The sequence below is a fragment of the Salvelinus sp. IW2-2015 genome, linkage group LG15 (assembly GCF_002910315.2).
Source record: "Salvelinus sp. IW2-2015 linkage group LG15, ASM291031v2, whole genome shotgun sequence".
Classification (NCBI taxonomy): domain Eukaryota; kingdom Metazoa; phylum Chordata; class Actinopteri; order Salmoniformes; family Salmonidae; genus Salvelinus; species Salvelinus sp. IW2-2015.
Window position 1 is genome coordinate 25,220,173 of NC_036855.1, and position 21,852 is coordinate 25,242,024.

Below are 21,852 nucleotides of genomic sequence, written 5' to 3' on the forward strand. Positions count from 1 at the left end.
AAGGTCAGGGCGTGACAGTGATACTATGTACAGAGTCAGTGAGCATAGCCTTGCTATTGAGAAAGAGCTTTCAAGAGAAAACAGGCTATGTGCACACTGCCCACAAAATGAGRTGGAAACTGAGCTGCACTTCCTAACCTCCTGCCAAATGTATGACCATATTATAGACACATATTTCCCTCAGATTACACAAACTCACAAATAATTTGAAAACAAATCCAATTTTGATAAACTCCCATATCTATTGGGTGAAATACCACAGTGTGCAATCACAGCAGCAATATTTGTGACCTGTTGCCACAAGGAAAAACAGTGAAGAACAAACACCATTGTAAATACAACCTATATTTATGTTTATTAATTTTCCCTTTTGTACTTTAACTATTTGCACATCATTACAATACTGTATATAGACATATGACATTTGAAATGTCTTTATTCTTTTTGAATGTTTGTCAGTGTGATGTTTACTGTTTATTTCACTTTTGTTTATTATCTATTTCACTTGGCTTGGAAATGTAAACATATGTTTCCCATGCCAATAAAGGCCTTAAATTGAATAGAAAAATAGAATACACATTTTTGGGGAGAATAAAGGGTCACAGCCATGTCTCTTCCCTTGCCCACTGCGGTGCCAGAAAGTTTCTCAGTCACAGCTCTTAGATTCATACAGTGATGAAAGCAGTAGGGATTAGGTTAGATGGCATTGACTTTCATTAGACTAGTATGATTCTCAAGCCAACTGCTGTAAACTGTAGAGATTCCATGTTGGAGAATGTTATCACAGTTATATGTTTTTACGAAAACAGAATTAAATGTATGATGTTTTGGTGTATTGCGCTATTGTGACATTACACAGTAGAAACTAATCTGTCACTCGGGGGGCTCTCGAGTGGCGCAGCGGTCTAATGCACTGCATCTGAAGAATTTGTTCTTAACTGACTTGCCTAGTTAAATAAAGGTTAAATAAAATCACATAAATAAAATAAATAAATAATTAATTCAAGACATGAATCATACATGAATACTCAAGGAGAAAGTATTTGTTTTATGGTGTAGGGTGGCCTGTATGGTTTATAATATATGCAATAGAAAAAGTAGTTATTTCAAAACGCACAGTGAAATGCACAGTCACCTCGCCCTTTAGTTGCGTGTATTTTCTGCTGTGTCTCTTTAAATACAGTAGGCAGTGCTATCGGCCTGTGTGGAGCGCAGAGCGCGGTTACCGCTGTGGTGTGCGCGATCCACAGGGCTGTTTGACAGGCGGTCTGGACACGAAGAGAATAGACAGGTCGTCTCACCGCGACACGCTGGCTGCATCATACCGACATTGACCCAAAATGGTTGACAGCGGTGTACAGAAAGGATAGTCTCCCGCCTACCGTGTTCAGTATAATTTCTTCTCTCATTGTAAATTAACGTGTGGCAGCATCCAATGAACGCTTTATTGAACTGGACCAAGATTGGTTTGTAACGGGATTGAGAAACTCAGAGACAGAGGACCCACGCATGGACGTTATGGCGAATTCATAAATGTGTTACCCTATCGCAACATTTAGACTACCACTGGATCTATTGTCTTGATATTGTGAGGAATTTTCCCGAGTAAGGACCAAGATTGTGCATGAGAGCTGTTATCAGACCCATTCTTATTTCAGAGTTGCATCTTTCTGTTACCCGCGCATTAGGTTCAACCAAAGATTCCCGAATATGCGGTAATGGATTGTACTCACCTTTGGATGTCTCTCTCATGACTCCTATTTGAGGTAGGTTACAGACCGTATCATATTTTATTCAGTTCAATGAAAGTTGCCAAACATTTATTTTTTATATTTTTATACCAGATATAGAATTTTACTAGGCTGTTATATGCATTTTCTACAGGCAGATTTCTATTGTAGGATTTAACATCTACCAGCAGATTTCTACTGGATAACGTCTGTTTCTATCAGCTGGTTTCTACTGTATAGCATCTGAGACATTGATAAGTGCCCCCATCACAATTGTTTTGATGATCAGACAGTGCAGAGTAATTTCAGCAAACCAGCAAACCCACTCTCCCCTCGGATCTTTATGTATACTGGGCCACTGACATGAATTTAAGTCATACAAATATATGAATGTAGCCTACAGTAGCCTATAGTTTATTATTTTCCAAGCCTACTGAAGGTGGTGGTGGTGAGAGACCATTACCACTGATAATGGTGGAGAGAGTCATTGCCATTGAGCTGAAAATCTCAACAGACATTTCAAGATTTCCCTGAGGGCCTATTAATGGGCCTACCATTACCAACACAGACCAGTATGCCTGTTCTATTTATTCCAACAGACTCTCATATACAGTTCCTTCAGAAAGTATTCACACCCCTTGACTTTTTCCACATTTTGTTGTGTTACAGCCTGAATCTACAATAGAATAAATGTAGATTTTGTGTCACTGGCCTTCACACAAAACCCATAATGCTAAAGTGGAATTATGTTGTTAGAATTGTTTACAAATTAATTAAAAATGAAAAGCTGAAATGTCTTGAGTCCGTAAGAATAGAGGCCATTTGTTATGGCAAGTCTAAATAAGTTCAGGCGTAAAAATGTGCTTGACAAGTCAAATAAGTTGCTTGGACTAATAGTGTTTAACATGATTTTTGAATGACTACCTCATCTCTGTACCCCACACATACAATTATCTGTAAGGTCCCTCAGTTGAGCAGCGAATTTCAAACACAGATTCAACCAGAAAGACCAGGGAGGTTTTCCAATGCCTCACAAAGAAGTGTGATGGGTAAAAAAGACAGACATTGAATATCCCTTTGAGGATGGTGAAGTTATTAATTACACTTTGGATGGTGTATCAATACACGCAGTCACTACAAAGCACTACAAAGATACAGGCATCCTTCCTAACTCAGTTGCCGGAGAGGAAGGAAACCGCTCAGGGATTTCACCATGAGGCCAATGGTGACTTTAAAACAGTTACAGAGTTTAATGGCTGTGATAGGAGAAACTGACGATGGATCAACAACATTGTAGTTACTCACCAAATACTAACCTAAATGACAGAGTGGAAAGAAGAAAGCCTGTACAGAATAAAAAATATTCCAAAACATGCATCTTGTTTGCAATAAGGCAATAAAGTAAAACTACAAAAAAATGTGCCAAAGAAAGAACTTTATATCCTGAAAACAAAGTGGTACGTTTGGGCCAAATCCATCACAACAGATCACTGAGTACCACTCTTCATATTTTCAAGCATAGTGGTGGCTGCATCATGTTATGGGTATGCTTGTCAATGGCAAGAGTTAGGGAGTTTTTTAGGACTAAAAGAAACGGAATAGAGCTAAGCACACACAAAATCCTAGAAGAAAACCTGGTTCAGTCTGCTTTCCAACAGACACTGGGAGACAAATTCACCTTTCAACAGGGCAATAACCTAGAACACAAGGCCAAATATATACTGGAGTTGCTTACCAAGACGACATTTAATGTTCCTGAGTGGCCTAGTTACAGTTTTGACTTAAATTGGCTTGAAAATCTATGACCAGACATCATCATGGCTGTCTAGCAATGATCAACAACCAACTTGACAGGACATGAAGAATTTGAAAAATAATAATGTTCAAATATTGTACAGTCCATGTGTGCAAATCACTTAGAGACTTACCCAGAAAGACTCACAGCAGGAGGCCACTAATCGCTGCCAAAGGTGATTCTAACATGTATTGACTCAGAGGATTGAATACTTATGAAATCAAGATATGTTCGTTTATTTTTTATATTTTCTTCACAAATGTTAAAATTTTTCTTCCACTTTGACATTACAGAGTATTTTGTGTAAATTGTTGCCAAAAATTACAATTCAATCCATGCGTATATTCCCACAAACCAAGTGGAGCTGTCTATAGTCTGTAAACAATTAGACAAAGTCAAGTCAGGAAGAGGTTGTTTGATTTTCTGTGTGTGTGTGTGTGTGTGTGTGTGTGTGTGTGTGTGTGTGTGTGTGTGTGTGTGTGNTGTGTGTGTGTGTGTGTGTGTGTGTGTGTGTGTGTGTGTGTGTGTGTGTGTGTGTGTGTGTGTGTAAAACGATCAGCTCCCCTGAATCTCACAACACCTGATACATGCAGGGTTTATTTGGATTAGTTAGATGTGCTAATGGACATGTGAGAGTGTCCTCTGCACCAGTAGCCAACTCATCTCAGTGTGTGTAATCATACCCAGTCAGTGGCTCTGCTAGGCTGCATGTCATTATTTCCCTGCCTGTTCTGGAGGGCTTGCTCTATGTAAATATTGTTTGGCCGTGAGAATCAACACATCGCAACTCTCACTTTAACAGAAGTGTGAGGCAGCTGAACTTTCATTAGAGCCCTCCTGCTAATGTTTAACTAGCAGAATGACTTGCAGATCCACCTCAGATAGCAGAGGAAACCGGCCTGCCTTTCTGCCTTTCTGACTTCCTGCCTTTCTGACTTCCTGCCTTCCCTTTCTTAACCCTCTGTTATTCTGTTACTGAGGCTAATGACATGGTTAGAGATGTGTTAGATGTATTCTTCTTTGTGGCAGCTCAGTAATGGGGAAATGAACTGAATTGATATTCGGTGGTATTCATAATGAAGCATCATCTGTCAGCAGGTGCTCTCCAGAGGCACAGTTATTCAGTACTGGAAGTGGTCAAACATTCCCACATTTAACCCTAACCCTAACATTCTTGGGTCAGAATAATATAACAGCAATATGTTAAGTCTTTAAAAATGACCACAAGGCTGCTGAACTACCCAGTTATTAATGCTGGGAATTGTTCAGACTGCTGCCATAGTACAGTACAGTAGGCTATAGTAATTACCTTCTGGAGAAAGTAAGTATAAAACCGGGCACACACTATTAATGACAAGTTGTGTATATATTATATGTGTCAACACCTTGTACTTTTAAAAGAAATTGATGAATTACAAGTCACTCATTTTGACAAATGAAATCATTATCTAGCTTAAGTGTAGCTGGCTGTAGCTGTCCCACCCTGCAGCCATCTACTAGCCTGAGGCTGAGAAAGTAGGGGGACAGGCTAGAGATAAGAATGCACAAGGGGGTTTGGATTCTGAGTGATGCTGTGCCAAACAGCAACAGTATATCTGAATAATGTTCCTCTCGCCCCTTTGCAATTAGATAGGAAAAAGAGACATTCAGGTGCTCTCAATGACTGTTATTGGAATGGTTGTAGTGAAGTAATATTTGATATGCGCATATTATATATACCTCACATGCGACTCATAATAAGACTAAGCAATTGGCCCATTAAATGAATTATTTGACTCCACAAAGATGATTTAGCAGTATGCAAGTAACTAAAGTTGAGTTACAGTAATAGGCAATCAATAAATGTCTGAAAATGGAATTCTAAATACAAGTGTGTTTAATTACTTTGTAAAATGAATGAAATAACATACTGAACAAAACAATTTACCTTTATTTAACTAGGCAAGTCAGTTAAGAACAAATTCTTATTTTACAATGATGGCCTACCACGGCCAAACCCTCCCCTAACCCGGACGACGCTGGGCCAATTGTGCGCCGCTCTATGGGACTCCCGATCACAGACAGTTTTGATACAGCCCAGGATCAAACCAGGGTCCGCAGTGATGCCTCTAGCATTGAGATGCAGTGCCTTAGACCACTGCGCCACTCGGGAGCCTTGTGCCATACAAGACATAAAGCTTATGTTACAAAGCATTAACAAGCATTACAAGGCATTATTCTAAGCATGATCGGAGAGGGAGCCCATAGCTCATGGGAGAGGGAGAGAATGAAATAGAAGGAGAGACTGTATCTCACCAGCGCAGATCAGGAACAAAAAAGAGAGCGAGACAATGAATCTAAGACCTTCTTTAAGCCTCAGTTGTTTGGATTCAAAATCTGAGTTGTTGACCAACAGCATTACTAGTTCACCTCCAATCAGATATAATACCTACAGACCTAAGAGGTGTGACAATGGGGGTTGGTGAGATCAACACGGAGAATGTTGAATTCCTAAGACAAAACAGAGGAATCCTTGCAGTGTAAATAGTCACTTCGGGGGCTGGGTCGCCCTACATGGTAACTAACCATGGTAATAACAGATGCATGGTACAGTATTTTCCATTATATATACTCATTCATTCCAATTACTCACCAGGCCAGCTGACACATTCAAACAGTTGTGAGTACTCATTCCTTTCAACCTTCCAATAATCTTTTTTTTTTAAGTAATAAAAATATCTAGTATGTAGGTAGTATTTCATTTAGAATTTCAGATTCTAGCAGGCTTAGTACCCAGCCCAATAGAGCACTTTAAAGCCCCTCAGATATGCAGCTCTCTGTAGAGCCATGACTAGATAGCAGGAACAGCAGCATAGTGAAGAAGGCTTTGAATACCTTCAGAGTTTATATGGCTTCCTTCTTTATCCTCTTGGTGAACTCTCAATGACTCCTCATGGATCAGAACAAGTGGCTCTGGTCTGTGAATATAACCAGAGGAGCTGACATAAAGAGAACATCCATGGCTGAGCTGGTCATAGCAATGAAACCCTCTGAAGCCTGCTGTGTTATGGGAAGGCACTGTACTGTCCTGTACTGTATGTATGTTTGATGATGTGCTCTCTCTCTATTGATATTTCATTATCATGAACGGATGCCAAGATTCTCATTAGGGTGTATACAGAAGTAGCCTGGCTATAGAAACGGAGTTTCAGTGTTTAGTGCTTAAGCTCTGGCATGTGGACAATCGCTCCTCACTGTTCTCTGGGTTTCGTCAGTGCGGTGTCTCAGGGAAGTGGCACATTAGACAGAGGGAGTTGATGGTTTTCTCTGTACTCGTTGTCAAATACTGTTTTGGTGCAGAATAAGCAGTGTTGGAAAAAGAGACCCAATTGTCATACTTGAGTAAAATTACAGATACCTTAATAGAAATGAATCAAGTAAGAGTGAAAGTCATCCAGTAAAATACTACTTGAGTAAAAGTCTAAAAGTATTTGATTTTACATATACTTAAGTATCAAAAGTAAAAGTAAAAGTATAAATAATTTCAAATTCCTTCTATTAAGCAAACCAGACGGCACCATTTTCTTGTTTTTTACATTTACAGATAGCCAGTGTTACACTCCAACACTCAGACATCATTTACAAACGAAGCATGTGTTTAGTGAATCTGCCAAATCAGAGGCAGTAGGGATGACCAGGGATGTTCTCTTGATAAGTGTGGGAATTAGACCATTTTCCTGTCCTGCTAAGCATTCAAAATGTAACTTTTGGGTGTCAGGGAAAATGTATAGAATAAAAAGTACATAATTTTCTTTAGGAATGTAGTGAAGTAAAAGTTGTCAAAAATATGAATAGTAAAGTAAACTACTTAAGTAGTACTTTCAAGTATTTTTACTTAAGTACTTTACACCACTGAGAATAAGAATCACAGAAAGACAGAACAGCAGATCTATAGCCTGTCAGTTATAAAGAGGTTAATCAGTGGTTGAAGGAAAGAACAGTGAATAAGACACGTCCATCATCTCAATGAAATGCCTCCAAATTCTGACAGGTAAATTAGGCATTGTCTCATCTATGATCTCTATAAGTAGAGATGTAGGACTCATATTTTTATTTTATTTTATTTATTTCACCATTATTTAACCAGGTAGGCAAGTTGAGAACAAGTTCTCATTTACAATTGCGACCTGGCCAAGACAAAGCAAAGCAGTTCGACACATACAACAACACAGAGTTACACATGGAGTAAAACAAACATACCGTCAATAATACAGTAGAAAAATAAGTCTATATACAATGTGAGCAAATGAGGTGAGATAAGGGAGGTAAAGGCAAACAAAGGCCATGGTGGCGAAGTAAATACAATATAGCAAGTAAAACACTGGAATGGTAGATTTGCAGTGGAAGAATGTGCAAAGTAGAAATAGAAATAATGGGGTGCAAAGGAGCAAAATAAATAAATAAATACAGTAGGGGAAGCGGTAGTTGTTTGGGCTAAATTATAGATGGGTTATGTACAGGTGCAGTAATCTGTGAGCTGCTCTGACAGCTGGTGCTTAAAGCTAATGAGGGAGATGTGTTTCCAGTTTCAGAGATTTTTGTAGTTGGTTCCAGTCATTGGCAGCAGAGAACTGGAAGGAGAGGCGGCCAAAGGAGGAATTGGCTTTGGGGGTGTTATATATAGTGATGGCTTAGTCATGTCATGTCTGAGAGAAATGACAGAAACATCTACAGTATGTACAATGACATCTCTGTGATTGGTTCTAATATAACCAGTGCTGGCTCCATGCATAAGCGATATAAGTGGGCCCCCACCAAAATCAATATATATTTTTTATTTATTTGGGAAGTCAGTCTTACTGTTGCGAGTTAGAATAGTAGAATACACAATGTGCAATTTCGAAATTTGGTTGTGCATCAGCCGTTTTTCTCTTGTTATGTCAGTCACTGACAGTCACAAAATTACCATGTCAGCTAACAACTTTTACATTGTTAAGTTAGTCTAGCCTCGCCTCTCCTGAGTCCGAAAGGGAGTTGCAGTGATGGGACAAGACTGTAACTACCAATTGGATATCACGAAATTGGGGAGAAAAAGGAGTAAAAGTACAAAAATAAATACAAATATAAAGTTAGTCTAGCCTGCTACTGTATCTAAACTTGTATTAATCATGTCTGAATAGCGACCGTGCACGCTGGGCAGGTGCCCAGGAGCCCTGAACTCCAAGGGAGTTAGTTTTGTTAGTTACTCTCACTCAGATATCATTAACATGACATAAGTTTTGACAAAATGGATAGAATTGCAGGAAATTAGCGGTAAAACTGCAATTGTTTTCTCTCTGCCCCATGGCAAATTAAATACAATTGCAAGGCCCTGGAACAGGGAACAGAAACGAAAAACAGAAAATGAAAACAAAATTTGAGGAACAGAATCAAAACCGGAAACTAAAGTGATCTAAACTGTTCCGGAACAGAACTGTAACTTAAAAGCATGGGAACCGGTTAATAACATTATTTTAAATTCAAGGCATTTTTTGGAGTCCCAGAAGAAACACAACTAAGCGCCTATGCAAAGCCTTCACTCTGTCACTCAGAAACGTATTTCAGTGTCTGCCTGCAAGCCGTAAATCTTTGCCAGTGGATGTGTGTGTGTGTAGGCTACCGTCATTTTAAAAGCATGGGAACCGGTTAATAACTTTATTTTACGTTCCAGGCATTTGTATTCCAGTTCCAGAAGAAACACAACCAACACCCCCTCCCCCATATCTTATGCCTGCCCATACCATAACCCACAGTTGAAATTGAGATTCATTTATGAATAGAACACTTCTCCAGCCTGCCAGTGGCCATCGAATGTGAGCATTTGCTCACTGAAGTTAGGTACGATGCCAAACTGCAGTCAGGTCAAGACCCTGGTGAGGACGACGAGCACACAGATGATTATTCAGCTATGCAACCCAGAGTTTCATCAGCTGTCTGGGTGGCTGGTCTCAGACGATCCCCGCAGGTGAAGAAGCCGGATGTGGAGGTCCTGGGCTGGTGTGGTTACACATGGTCTGCAGTTGTGAGGCTGGTTGGATGAACTGCCAAATTCTGTATATCTGTACATTTCTGACGTTGGAGGTGACTTATGGTAGCGAAATGAACATTCAATTATCTGGTATCAGCTCTGGTGGACATTACATTTTTCCAGCATTCATTTTTCCCATGGGGGATTTTAGAAACACTTACAATAAGGGATATGTTTCTTGCAGGACTACCTTGGCATGGCATTTTGATAACCATGTAAATTTCTCGCGGACAAGGTTACTTTCATCAATATATTCGGCTCTATTTACTCTATTTACTCTCAGATTTGAAAATGCTAATTAGAATCAATGTAGACATCATAGAAAACTACAAATCCCTGCAAGCGCTTAAACCTTATCTCTAGCTGACACCTTTGCTAACAGTGTTAACTTGCACAAGACAGTTCACAGAATTGTCAATGTAGCCTATTTATTCATTACTACATTTAGCTAACATTAGATAGTTCATCCAGAGATTCTTACCTTTTCCTCAATATGGCAGTCTCGTCCAGATCATCATGGCATTTGTAGTTCTTTATGATAGCCACATTAGAGACTAATTAGCATTACATTTTTGGGGGGTAAATACAGGCGAATATATCGATAATAGTCACCTTGTCCTAGAGAGATTTACACGGCCATCAAAACGTCACGCCAGGGTAAACCTACACAAAACAGCCCTTTAAGTGTTTCCAAAATCCCCTTTGGGAAAAATGAATGATGGAAAAACGATTGGAACCATTTCACTCTTTGACCTCTAGGTACTCTATGATCATGCTGTTCAATTAGCTTCTTGATATACCACACCTGTCAGGTTGATGGAATGCTCACTCACAGGGATGTAAACATTTGTGCACAAAATTTGAGCAATAAGCTTTTTGTGTGTATGGAACATGTCTGGAATCTTTCATTTAATTTCAGGTCATGAAACATGGAGCAACACTTTACATATTGTGTTTACATTTTTGTTCAGTTTAGAACTCACCTGCAGCTCACCTCTGCTACAGTCACGCCCCTTTCACCTTCTCCTACGCAACTGACAGTATGCAATTTCGCAATTCATCCTTCCTCGATTCCTCTCCTCACATCCTTCTCAAAACCCATTGGAGAAGAAGGTCAGATGGGAGGGACCTTGTACCTCCTCCTCCAATACAGTTGGTTACAATACAGGTGAGGAAATAGGATGTGAGTAATCAAGGAAAAACAAAGTGAGACAAAGCCCTAGTAGCCATCGTGAGGAGATGTCACCGGCCCTGAGACCTAAAGTACTGATATCCTAGCCCAACCAAATCATGGTTTTAGAAGGATAATGTACTCTGCTTTGTGGGTATGAAGTCCTGTTGTGGACAGGGGTTGCCTCCTAGGTCAGCCATAAAGGGATTGTTACACCCACACCAATGATCAAGGACATTAACTTCAGCTGCAAATCTGTGCAATATCATCAGACAAAATGAGAGTGAGTGACACCCAAATAAAAGAGACAATCGGGGAATGTTCAATGACCCAGAAAATACACTATACTTTATTCAAAGAATCACTGCTTTATTTCATATCATACAAAGAATGCCTATATAAATGGTAAGTAGATTTAGACATCCATCTTTCTCCAAAACAATAGACGATTGAATAGTTAAATGAATTGTGTCTAATAGAAATAATGTCACGGCTGGGCTTGAACAGAAACTTGCACACCCAGTATTTATTTATTTATATATATATTTTTATTCAACCTTTATTTAACTAGGCAAGTCAGTTAAGAACAAATTCTTAATTACAATGACGGCCTACCAAAAGGCAAAAGGCCTTCTGCGGGGACAGGGGCCTGGGATTAAAAAAATAAAATAAATACAATATAAATATAGGACAAAACAAACATCACAACAAGAGAGACAACACAACACTACATAAAGAGAGACGTAAGACAACAACATAGCATGGCAGCAACACAACATGACAACAACATTGGTAGCAACACATCCAGGTGGCAGCACTAAACATGATACATACATTATTGGGCACAGACACAAAGGGCAAGAAGGTAGAGACAATAATACATCACATAAAGCAGCCACAACTGTCAGTAAGAGTGTCCATGATTGATTCTTTGAATGAAGAGATTGAGATAAAACTGTTCAGTTTGAGTGTTTGTTGCAGCTCATTCCAGTCACCAGCTGCAGCGAACTGAAAAGAGGAGCGGCCCAAGGATGTGTGTGCTTTGGGGACCTTTAAAAGAATGTGACTGGCAGAACGGGTGTTGTATGTGGAGGATGGGGGCTGCAGTAGATATCTCAGATAGGGGGAGTGAGGCCTAAGAGGGTTTTATAAATAAGCATCAACCAGTGGGTCTTGCGACGGGTATACAGAGATGACCAGTTTACGGAGGAGTATAGAGTGCAGTGATGTGTTCTATAAGGAGCATTGGTGGCAAATCTGATGGCCGATCTATAAATTATGCATAATAGAACACTTCTAGCATGGGTAGGATGGTCATCTGAATCAGGGATAGTTTGGCAGGTGGAGTGAAAGAGGAGCGATTACGATAGAGGAAACCTAGATTTTACTTTAGCCTGCAGCTTTGATATGTGCTGAGAGAAGGACAGTGCACCGTCTAGCCATACTCCCAAGTATTTGTATGAGGTGACTACCTCAAACTCTAAACCTTCAGAGGTTGTAATAACACCTGTGGGAAGAGGGGCATTCTTCTTACCAAACCACATGACCTTTGTTTTGGAGGTGTTCTGAACAAGGTTAAGGGTAGAGAAAGCTTGTTGGACACTAAGAAAGCTTTGTTGTAGAGCATTTAACACAGAATCCTGGGAGGGGCCAGCTGAGTATAAGACTGTATCATCTGCATATAAATGGCTGAGAGAGCTTCCTACTGCCTGAGCTATGTTATTGATGTAAATTGAAAAGAGCGTGGGGCCTAGGCTCGAGCCTTGGGGTACTCCCTTGGTGACAGGCAGTGGCTGAGACAGCAGATTTTCTGACTTTATACACTGCACTCTTTGAGAGAGGTAGTTAGCAAACCAGGCCAAAGACCCCTCAGAGACACCAATACTCCTTAGCCGACCCACAAGAATGGAATGGTCTACCGTATCAAAAGCTTTGGACAAGTCAATAAAAATAGCCACACAATATTGCTTAGAATCAAGAGCAATGGTGACATCATTGAGAACCTTTAAGGTTGCTGTGACACATCCATAACCTGAGCGGAAACCAGATTGCATAACCGAGAGAAAACTATAGACATCAAGAAAGCCAGTCAGTTGATTATTGACAAGTTTTTCCAACACTTTTGATAAACAGAGCAAAATAGAAATGGGCCTATAACAGTTAGGATCAGCTTGAGCTCCCCCTTTACATAAAGGATGAACCGTGGCTGCCTTCCAAGCAATGGGAACCTCCCCAGAAAGGAGAGACAGGTTAAAAAGGTTGGAGATAGGCTTGGCGATAATAGGGGCAGCAACCTTAATAAAGAAAGGGTCTAAACCACCTGACCTAGATGTTTTTTGGGGTCAAGTTTAAGGAGCTCCTTTAGCACCTCAGACTCAGGGACTGCCTACTGGGCGAAACTTTGTAGTGGGGCAGGGGAAAAAGAGGGAGAAGCATCGGGGATAGTTGCATTAGAAGGGGTGGGAGATTAGGAAATGTTGGATGGGCAAGGAGGCATGGCTGAGTCAAATAGGATTCCTGACTTAATGAAGTGGTGATTAAAGAGCTTAGCCATGTTCTTCTTGTCAGTAACAACCACATCATCAACATTAAGGGACACGGGCAGCTGTGAGGAGGAGGATTTATTCTCCAGGACATTAACCGTTTTCCAGAACTTCTTGGGCTGAGACCCACAGAGAGAGAACTGCTCCTTAAAGTAACTAACTTTGGCCTTCTGGATAGCCTGAGTGCGCTTATTTCTCATTTGCCTGAACGATAGCCAGTCAGCCTGAGTATGCGTGTGCCGAGCCTTTCGCCAAATGCAATTCTTGAGATGGAGTAACTCTACAAGATCACTGTCGAACCAGGGGCTGAACCTGTTTTTAATTCTCATTTTCTTTATGGGGGCGTGTTTGTTAACAATACCACTGAAAATATCAAAAAAGAAGGTCCAAGCGTCTTCAACAGATCAAGCTGTTATTATACTATTTTACAGAGGCCAGTTCATGAAGGAAGGCTTGCTCATTAAAGTTTTTTAGCAAGCGTCTATGACAAATCAGGACAGGTCGTTTCACTGAGCAGCCAACAGTAGCTAGTTGACCTTGTATGTTCTATGCACTGTTACTTTTAACAGTACTTTTGTAGTCCTACAACCAACCAAACAATAAACCAATAGCATACATATGGATATGGCTATCCCCTTCAGTCTCTCCAGGACTTGGGACTTTTTTGGGACCTTCATCCCCGCGGATGAAGGTCCCAAAAAAGTCCCAACAGGGTTTAGCAGCTTTCACAGGTTTCTGTATCTTAGGTTTTGGAAACATAGAAATTAGGTTTTGGAAACATAGAAATTAGTCCAGGACTTGGGTATTTATTCTCAAGTGGTAAAACATTTGATATTTCGTTTCAATTCTGTTTTTGTATTGTCATAGATCTATTTTTGGAACTGGAAATCTATTCATTAGCTAGCTAGCTTAGCTACTAGCTTGGTAGCTAACATTGTTGTTTTTAGCAGATCAAGCTTATGTTTATGTCATAAAAAAACAAATATTGGATTGCTGTCTATCCTATTTATGTGTAGCTAGCCAGCTAGCTGACATTACCTAGAATAGATGGTAACTTGACCCTTGTGCTATGCATCATCCTGGTGCCGGCACCTCCTGCTGCTAACGTTTCTATCCATGCCGGCAATGCAGCCCGCTGCGATGCTTCTTTGGGAAATCTATAAAGTTACATTTCTAAAATAAATGAATCGCCGGTCATAATGAACATCCCACCCGTGAATACTATGGTCAACTTGAGAAAACAACTAGACTAAGCTGTTTACAGCCGTGACAGATAGATATTTACAAACACATCCTGAGTTCTTTGGGGTTCCAGGGTTCCCTTCCACGTCTCCTCAAAAAGCCGTTGAAAAGGTCTATATGTTTCTTCTTCTCCTTTGTGGCACATCGGAAAATTATACATTTCCCTGCTAATGTTTCCTCAAATGTCAAGATTATTTTGGAGTGGGGATTATCTGCAAGACTCTTTGATCAGTTACAGGAAGGCCTGAGGAGGGCTAGCCTTGCTGCATACATATTTAGGCAGATTTTTTTGTCTTGACAGGGATAATCCGTAACAGTGTTTTTTTTCAGTAAATAATACTCAAGTAATAGCTGCCTGGACAGGTGATCGGGTAACCTTGAGTGAGGAAAGGCCATTCTGGGTGGTGGGGAAAAACGCCAAGATTTAGGTAACAAGATGATGTCCTAATGAAGTATGACATTGTTCGTATGTGCATATTTATATGTTTCTCCTTTATACATTTCACTCATTTCATCCTCATCAAACGCTTACATTTTTGGGTTATGCTAATGTTGATGCTCTATGAGGAGTTTCAAGAGCCAGTGTGTGGATAGATGTTCCTCTCGCCCCTCTTTGAAGGATGTGAACCCAGACCTGTCCAATCAAAGTAACACATGTTTCTCCGCTGGGCATCCTCCAGCAGACACAGATACAGCAGGGCACTGAGGGAGAGGATGTTGTTTAGCCCACCTGCCCGTGACTATTGTTTGGTTTTAGGAAGGGGGTTGTGGTGGTGGGTGGGGCTGGTGTGTGGTTGGGGGTCCAGTATGCTGGGATATAGACGTCAGGATATAGACGTCAGAAAAACAAGTGTTTTCCCTGCGCGATGGGGACTCTGTCACTCTACTTTGTTAACATCTCTAACTGTGTCTACCTGGCCGAGGAGGAAGGACGATGGATCAGCAGCGTTAGAGGCATCCCATGGTGATGGATGACTGCGGAACACCGTAGAAAGGGCAGGGAAACATGCACTGTCACAGAAACAAGGAGAGGATTTCTACACCGTGCTTCTACACCTGCATTGCTTGCTGTTTGGGGTTTTAGGCTGGGTTTCTGTACAGCACTTTGAGATATCAGCTGATGTAAGAAGGGCTATATAAATACATTTGATTTGATTTGATGCTTTGTCATCATTACCGTCATTAACCAAGGTCGTTACTCTAACACTGCTAGTCGGTGTGTGGAGATGCAATGAATCCACTCTATAAGGACAGGTTGTGTTTACAGGCTTGTTTACAGTATATACTATAATGTGGTTCAGCAGGCTCATACTCTCCGTTCCTTATTGGATCATTGAACTTGAATTGGTATTGTGTTTTGATTATTTAAATTTGTTCATATGGCTTTGTCAGTCATCTATACCCAGCATTCACATCATCCATCAATCAACTGGTTATGTGAGGTTAATGCCAGGTCTTCTCAGTTGGCAGAGTGTAACTAGATAATGAATATGTTATTAAGCTCTTTCCTGACACACACATGCTTATTAACCCAAAATGGTTGATTAGGTCCGACAGTCAGTCAATGTAGAAGGACCTTCCCAAAGCCGCGATTTCAAGCCTTGTCATGTGAAACTTTACACAGTCATAACCATGTCATAATATGTCATAATAGCTGACATAACTTGTCATAACCTGTCATAATATGGTCATAACACTGGCATGACACATGTCACCTGTGGTGACATATATTGCGTTATGTTATGGCTGGTTACATAAGCGTGTCAAAACTCACATTTATTCAAATTAATTTTTTCCCTTTTTTCCCACCATAATCATATAAGCCAGATAGGCCTATCACGTACATGCCCTTATGTCAGTCATCAGTCTAAAAGAGGGTGTCTTTTCCTGCTCCTGAAATCTGCTCCTGCATTCATCCCATACATCAGCAACAGAGCATTGGGGTAGGTGCGTGTCTGACATCAATTTGTGCGCAATTACAATGATAATTTAATATGGTCAATTTCATAAAATGTTATATCACAAACATACTGTAGACGATGGTGTAATTGAATATTTGGCCTTGTATGATCGGTTTTGTGGATTTTGACACTCTTATGTAGGTGTCATAACCAACCGTAAAATAATGCAATATATGTTACAGGTCTAAATATTTGTGTCGTGATAGTGTTATGACCATATTATGACAGGTTATGACAAGTTATGTCAACTGTTATCACATATTATGACATGGTTATGACTGTGTCATAACTTGTTATGACGCTCGGTGTCAAGTAAAGTGTTACCGAGTTTTCAGGGTTGATTAGGAATCAGGTCCCAGACGTGGCGTTTGCACTGGCTCCTTTTAGTCTCGCCAACTCTCTGCTCCATCCTCCAACTCCCTGTCTGTCCTCTAAAGTGTCATTCAGGCTGACTCTCATATCATTGTAAATGACCAACACTAACTGCCAAGGGGAGTTAGAGGGGTCGACATGAAGGAGTGTATGTGTGCGTGTGTGTGACAGAGAGAGACCGGGAAGAAGAAAGAGTGGGGAGACTAGAGAAATAGAGTGAGGGAAAAGAGAGAAAGAATAGTCTATTATGTAGTCAATGAACAGCTGACCTTGAGATGTGGCCAGTCATAGAGATTACAACATCAGCCAATTGTAATTGCTGACCTACAATAACAGACCCTCTTGTTCATTATTGAACTTGCTGACACACAAACAAGCCTTAGTCTGCGTGAAAGTACTGGAACCTGTTTTTCTACATGGGTTACCAAGAGGGCGCCACCTGCCAACACCCATCCTCCTAAAACACAGACTTTTAGTTCTCTGGTTCCACTTTCATTGCATCTTGGAGAAGGGAGCCATTTAGCGAGCCATTTATCTTGGGCTAATGCTGAGCCAAAGCCCCATTGATATTTAACACACAACTACCAAAGCCTGGCGATTTCCGCACTTTTATATTACATTCTGCAAATTAATTCACATATTAAAGTAATGAATGCCTCCTTAGGCTGGATCATGTGGGAGGAAAGATAAACACTGCATTTATTAAATGATTTATCTTTTTGTTTTAAGCTACAGTTTCTGCCTAATGAATTTGGGCTCTGTTTGGTAACAAGTTGCAGATATTACCCAGATATTTGTATTTTATTTATTTAACCTTTATTTAACTAGGCAAGTCAGTTAAGAACAAATTCTTATTTACAATGACGGCATACCAAAAGGCAAAAGGCCTCCTGCGGGTACAGGGGCTGGGATTTAAAAAAAGTAATAATTAATAAAAATATAAATATAGGACAAAACACACATCATGACAAGAGAGACAACACAACACCACATAAAGAGAGACCTAAGACAATAACATAGCAAGGCAGCAACACATGACAACACAGCATGGTAGCAACACAACATGACAACAACATGGTAGCAACACAACATGGTAGCAGCACAAAACATGGTACAAACATTATTGGGCACAAACAACAGCACAAAGGGCAAGAAGGTAGAGACAACAATACATCACGCAAAGCAGCCACAACTGTCAGTAAGAGTGTCCGTGATTGAGTCTTTGAATGAAGAGATTGAGATAAAACTGTCCGGTTTGAGTGTTTGTTGCAGCTCGTTCCAGTCGCTAGCTGCAGTGAACTGAAAAGAGGAGCGACTCAGGGATGTGTGTGCTTTGGGGACCTTTAAAAGAATGTGACTGGCAGAACGGGTGTTGTATGTGGAGGATGAGGGCTGCAGTAGATATCTCAGATGGGGGAGTGAGGCCTAAGAGCGTTTTATAAATAAGCATCAACCAGTGGGTCTTGCGACAGTTTACAGATGAGTATAGAGTGCAGTGATGTGTCCTATAAGGAGCATTGGTGGCAAATCTGATGGACGAATGGTAAAGAACATCTAGCCGCTTGAGAGCACCCTTACCTGCCGATCTATAAATTATGTCTCCGTAATCTAGCATGGGTAGGATGATCATCTGAATCAGGGTTAGTTTGGCAGCTGGGGTGAAGGAGGAGCGATTACGATAGAGGAAACCAAGTCTAGATTTAACTGAGAGAAGGACAGTGTACTGTTTAGCCATACTACCAAGTACTTGTATGAGGTGACTACCTCAAGCTCTAAAGGGAGAGGGGAGAGGGGAATTCTTCTTACCAAACCACATGACCTTTTGGAGGTGTTCAGAACAAGGTTAAGGGTACAGAAAGCTTGTTGGACACTAAGAAAGCTTTGTTGTAGAGCATTTAACACAAAATCCGGGGAGGGGCCAGCTGAGCATAAGACTGATCATTTGCATATAAATGGCTGAGAGAGCTTCCTACTGCCTGAGCTATGTTGTTGCTGTTGCCCCTTGCTGTTAAAAGAATGCAACTATAGTATGGTATGTAGTAAATTTCACATACCTCATCTTCACAATAATATTCATGCCCAATCATCTATTTTATCAATTTAAGGCCTAATTATGTAGAGAATCATGGTGAATCTGCAATTCCACCCATAGATATCTGGACAGTAGGAAACGGACTGGCACAGCAGAGCTAAACCCATGTTCAGAAAGCTCTGTGAAAAATCAGACATTCTTCACTTAAAAGAAGAAAAGGAAGAGATATTTCTGAGCCCTCTCCTCATAATACTCCCCTCCTCCCTCCAGTGCAGCACCAGTGGTTGGTCTGATAAAGGATATACATTTTAGTCATTTAGCAGACGCTCTTATCCAGAGCGACTTACAGTGGGGAGTGCATAGATTTTCATACTTTTTTTCTCATACTGGTCCCCCGTGGGAATCAAACCCACAACCCTGGCATTGCAAGCGCCATGCTCCACCAACTGAGTCACACAGGAGAAGAGAAGAGATCCCCTGTTGATCTGTCTTTCAGCTTGTACAGGGAGAGGCAGCAGCCTCAGATCTCCTCTCCTCTCTGCTCACTGGGCCCTAATTGGGCTGTCACAGCTTCCATGCAGCTTTGTCCGAATGCTGTGAAGTGAAGCTCCTGGCAAAATCCCGGGGTGCATCCCACTGTTCCTGCTAAGATTCTCTACATACAGCAGGCCTGTTACCGCTGTGTAATTATCATGGGATAAGTAGTTACATGTGTATGCACCGTTGGGAACAAGTACATGAAGGGTGTGGTGAACCTTAAATGTTCTTACAATATGTTTTATGCTCTTCATAACTAAGATTTTGTAATGTAATGTAATGCAGTAGCCAAGCTCTGTCTATTTACAATAAGACCTGCCATTGCTACTGTTCCACATTGTTCTAAAACGAAGAGTTGGCTCCTGCACTAGAAGCATCAAATAGGATAAGGCTCTAAGCATGTCTTAAGTATTAGCCTAGTTTCCGGTCTGGTGGGGATCAGTAAGCACGCTCATGCAGGTTCCATTCACAAGGCCTATATTCATTATCCATCTGTCGGTGAAGTCACACAAGTCTGGTGAGATGTGTGGGAGTGTCACATTATTACACAGTGCCTGGTCGGGCACGTGGCAGCCAGGGCCCAGGAACATGATGGCTCCCATCAGTTCCTGTGTCTACTCTACTATGTGGTGACTGTGCATGTGTCAGTAACAGGTCTCTTATAGATGTGCTCTGAGGATGACTCAGCTCATTCAGGGCCTCAATGATTCCCTGCCGGAAACATTCACCCATTCACACGGACCTCACTGCAAGGTTAGACTGAGGCCAGGGCTGGGAGTGTGATATTGCTATTAGGGTTGCAAAGCTACCGATAATTTACCAAAGTTACCGGAATCTTCAGTAATGTTGGTAATTAACAAAAAATCCATGGCAAATCAAATCAAATTTGATTTGTCACGTGCTGAATACAACAGGTGTAGTAGACCTTACCGTGAAATGCTTACTTACAAGCCCTTAACCAACAATGCAGTTTTAACTAAAGTCAATGTGCGGGGGTACAGGTTAGTCGAGGTAATTTGTACATGTAGGTAGGGGTAAAGTGACTATTCATAGACAATAAACAGTGAGTAGCAGCAGTGTAAAAACAAAGGGCGGGGGGAATCAATGCAAATAGTCTGGGTAGCCATTTGATTAATTGTTCAGCAGTCTTACGGCTTGGGGGTAGAAGCTGTTAAGGAGCCTTTTGGACCTAGACTTGTCGGTCCGGTACCGCTTGCCGTGCGGTAGCAGAGTTTTTGACAATTTTTTGGGCCTTCCTCTGACACCGCGTAGTATATACAGTTGAAGTCGGAAGTTTACGTACAGCTTAGCCTAGTAAAAATTCCCTGTCTTAGGTCAGTTAGCATCACCACTTTATTTTAAGAATGTGAAATGTCAGAATAATAGTAGAGGGAATGATTTATTTAAGCTTTTATTTATTTCATCACATTCCCAGTGGGTCAGAAGTTTATTTACACTCAATTAGTATTTGGTAGCATTGCCTATGAATTGTTTAACTTGGGTCAAACGTTTCGGGGAGCCTTCCACAAGCTTCCCACAACAAGTTGGGTGAATTTTGGCCCATTCCTCCTGACAGAGCTGGTGTAACTGAGTCAGGTTTGTAGGCCTCCTTACTCGCACACGCTTTTTCAGATCTGCCCACACATTTCTATAGGATTGAGGTCAGGGCTTTGTGATGGCCACTCCAATACCTTGACTTTGTTGTCCTTAAGCCATTTTGCCACAATTTCGAAGTATGCTTGGGTCTTTGTCCATTTGGAAGACCCATTTGCGACCAAGCTTTAACTGCCTGACTGATGTTCTTTGAGATGTTGCTTCAATATATCCACATAATTTTCCTGCCTCATGATGCATCTATTTTGTGAAGTGCACCAGTCCCTCCTGCAGCAAATTCCCCCAACATGATGCTGCCACCCCCGTGCTTCACGGTTGGGATGGTGTTCTTCGGCTTACAAGCTCCCCCTTTTCCTCAAACGTAACGATGGTCATTATGGCCAAACAGTTCCATTTTTGTTTCATCAGACCAGAGACATTTCTCCAAAAAGTAACGTCTTTGTCCCCATGTGCAGTTGCAAACCGTAGTCTGGCTTTATTATGGTGGTTTTGGAGCAGTGGCTTCTTCTTGCTGAGCAGCCTTTCAGGTTATGTTGATGGAGGACTTGTTTTACTGTGGATATAGATACTTTGTACCTGTTTCCTCCAGCATCTTCACAAGGTCTTTGCTGTTGTTCTGGGATTGATTTGCACTTTCACATCAAATGTAATGTAAATGTAAGTACGCTTCATCTTCTAGGACGCGTCTTTTCCTGGCGGTATGATGGCTGCGTGTCCCATGGTGTTTATACTTGCGTACTATTGTTTGTACAGATGAACATGGTACCTTCAGGCATTTGGAAATTGCTCCCAAGATGAACCAGACCTTG

At 41.0% G+C, this 21,852-nt stretch overlaps 1 protein-coding gene across 1 annotated transcript in view; it reads left to right on the forward strand.

The window, feature by feature from the left end:
* Window positions 1–1,243: 1,243 nt before the first annotated feature.
* LOC111974677 (sialate:O-sulfotransferase 2-like) overlaps window positions 1,244–21,852 on the forward strand; it is an 88,648-nt gene continuing 68,039 nt past the window's right edge. The window contains exon 1 of the mRNA XM_024002593.2: window positions 1,244–1,766. The gene's annotated coding sequence lies outside the window, so the exon portion shown is untranslated. The remainder of the gene's footprint in view (window positions 1,767–21,852) is intronic.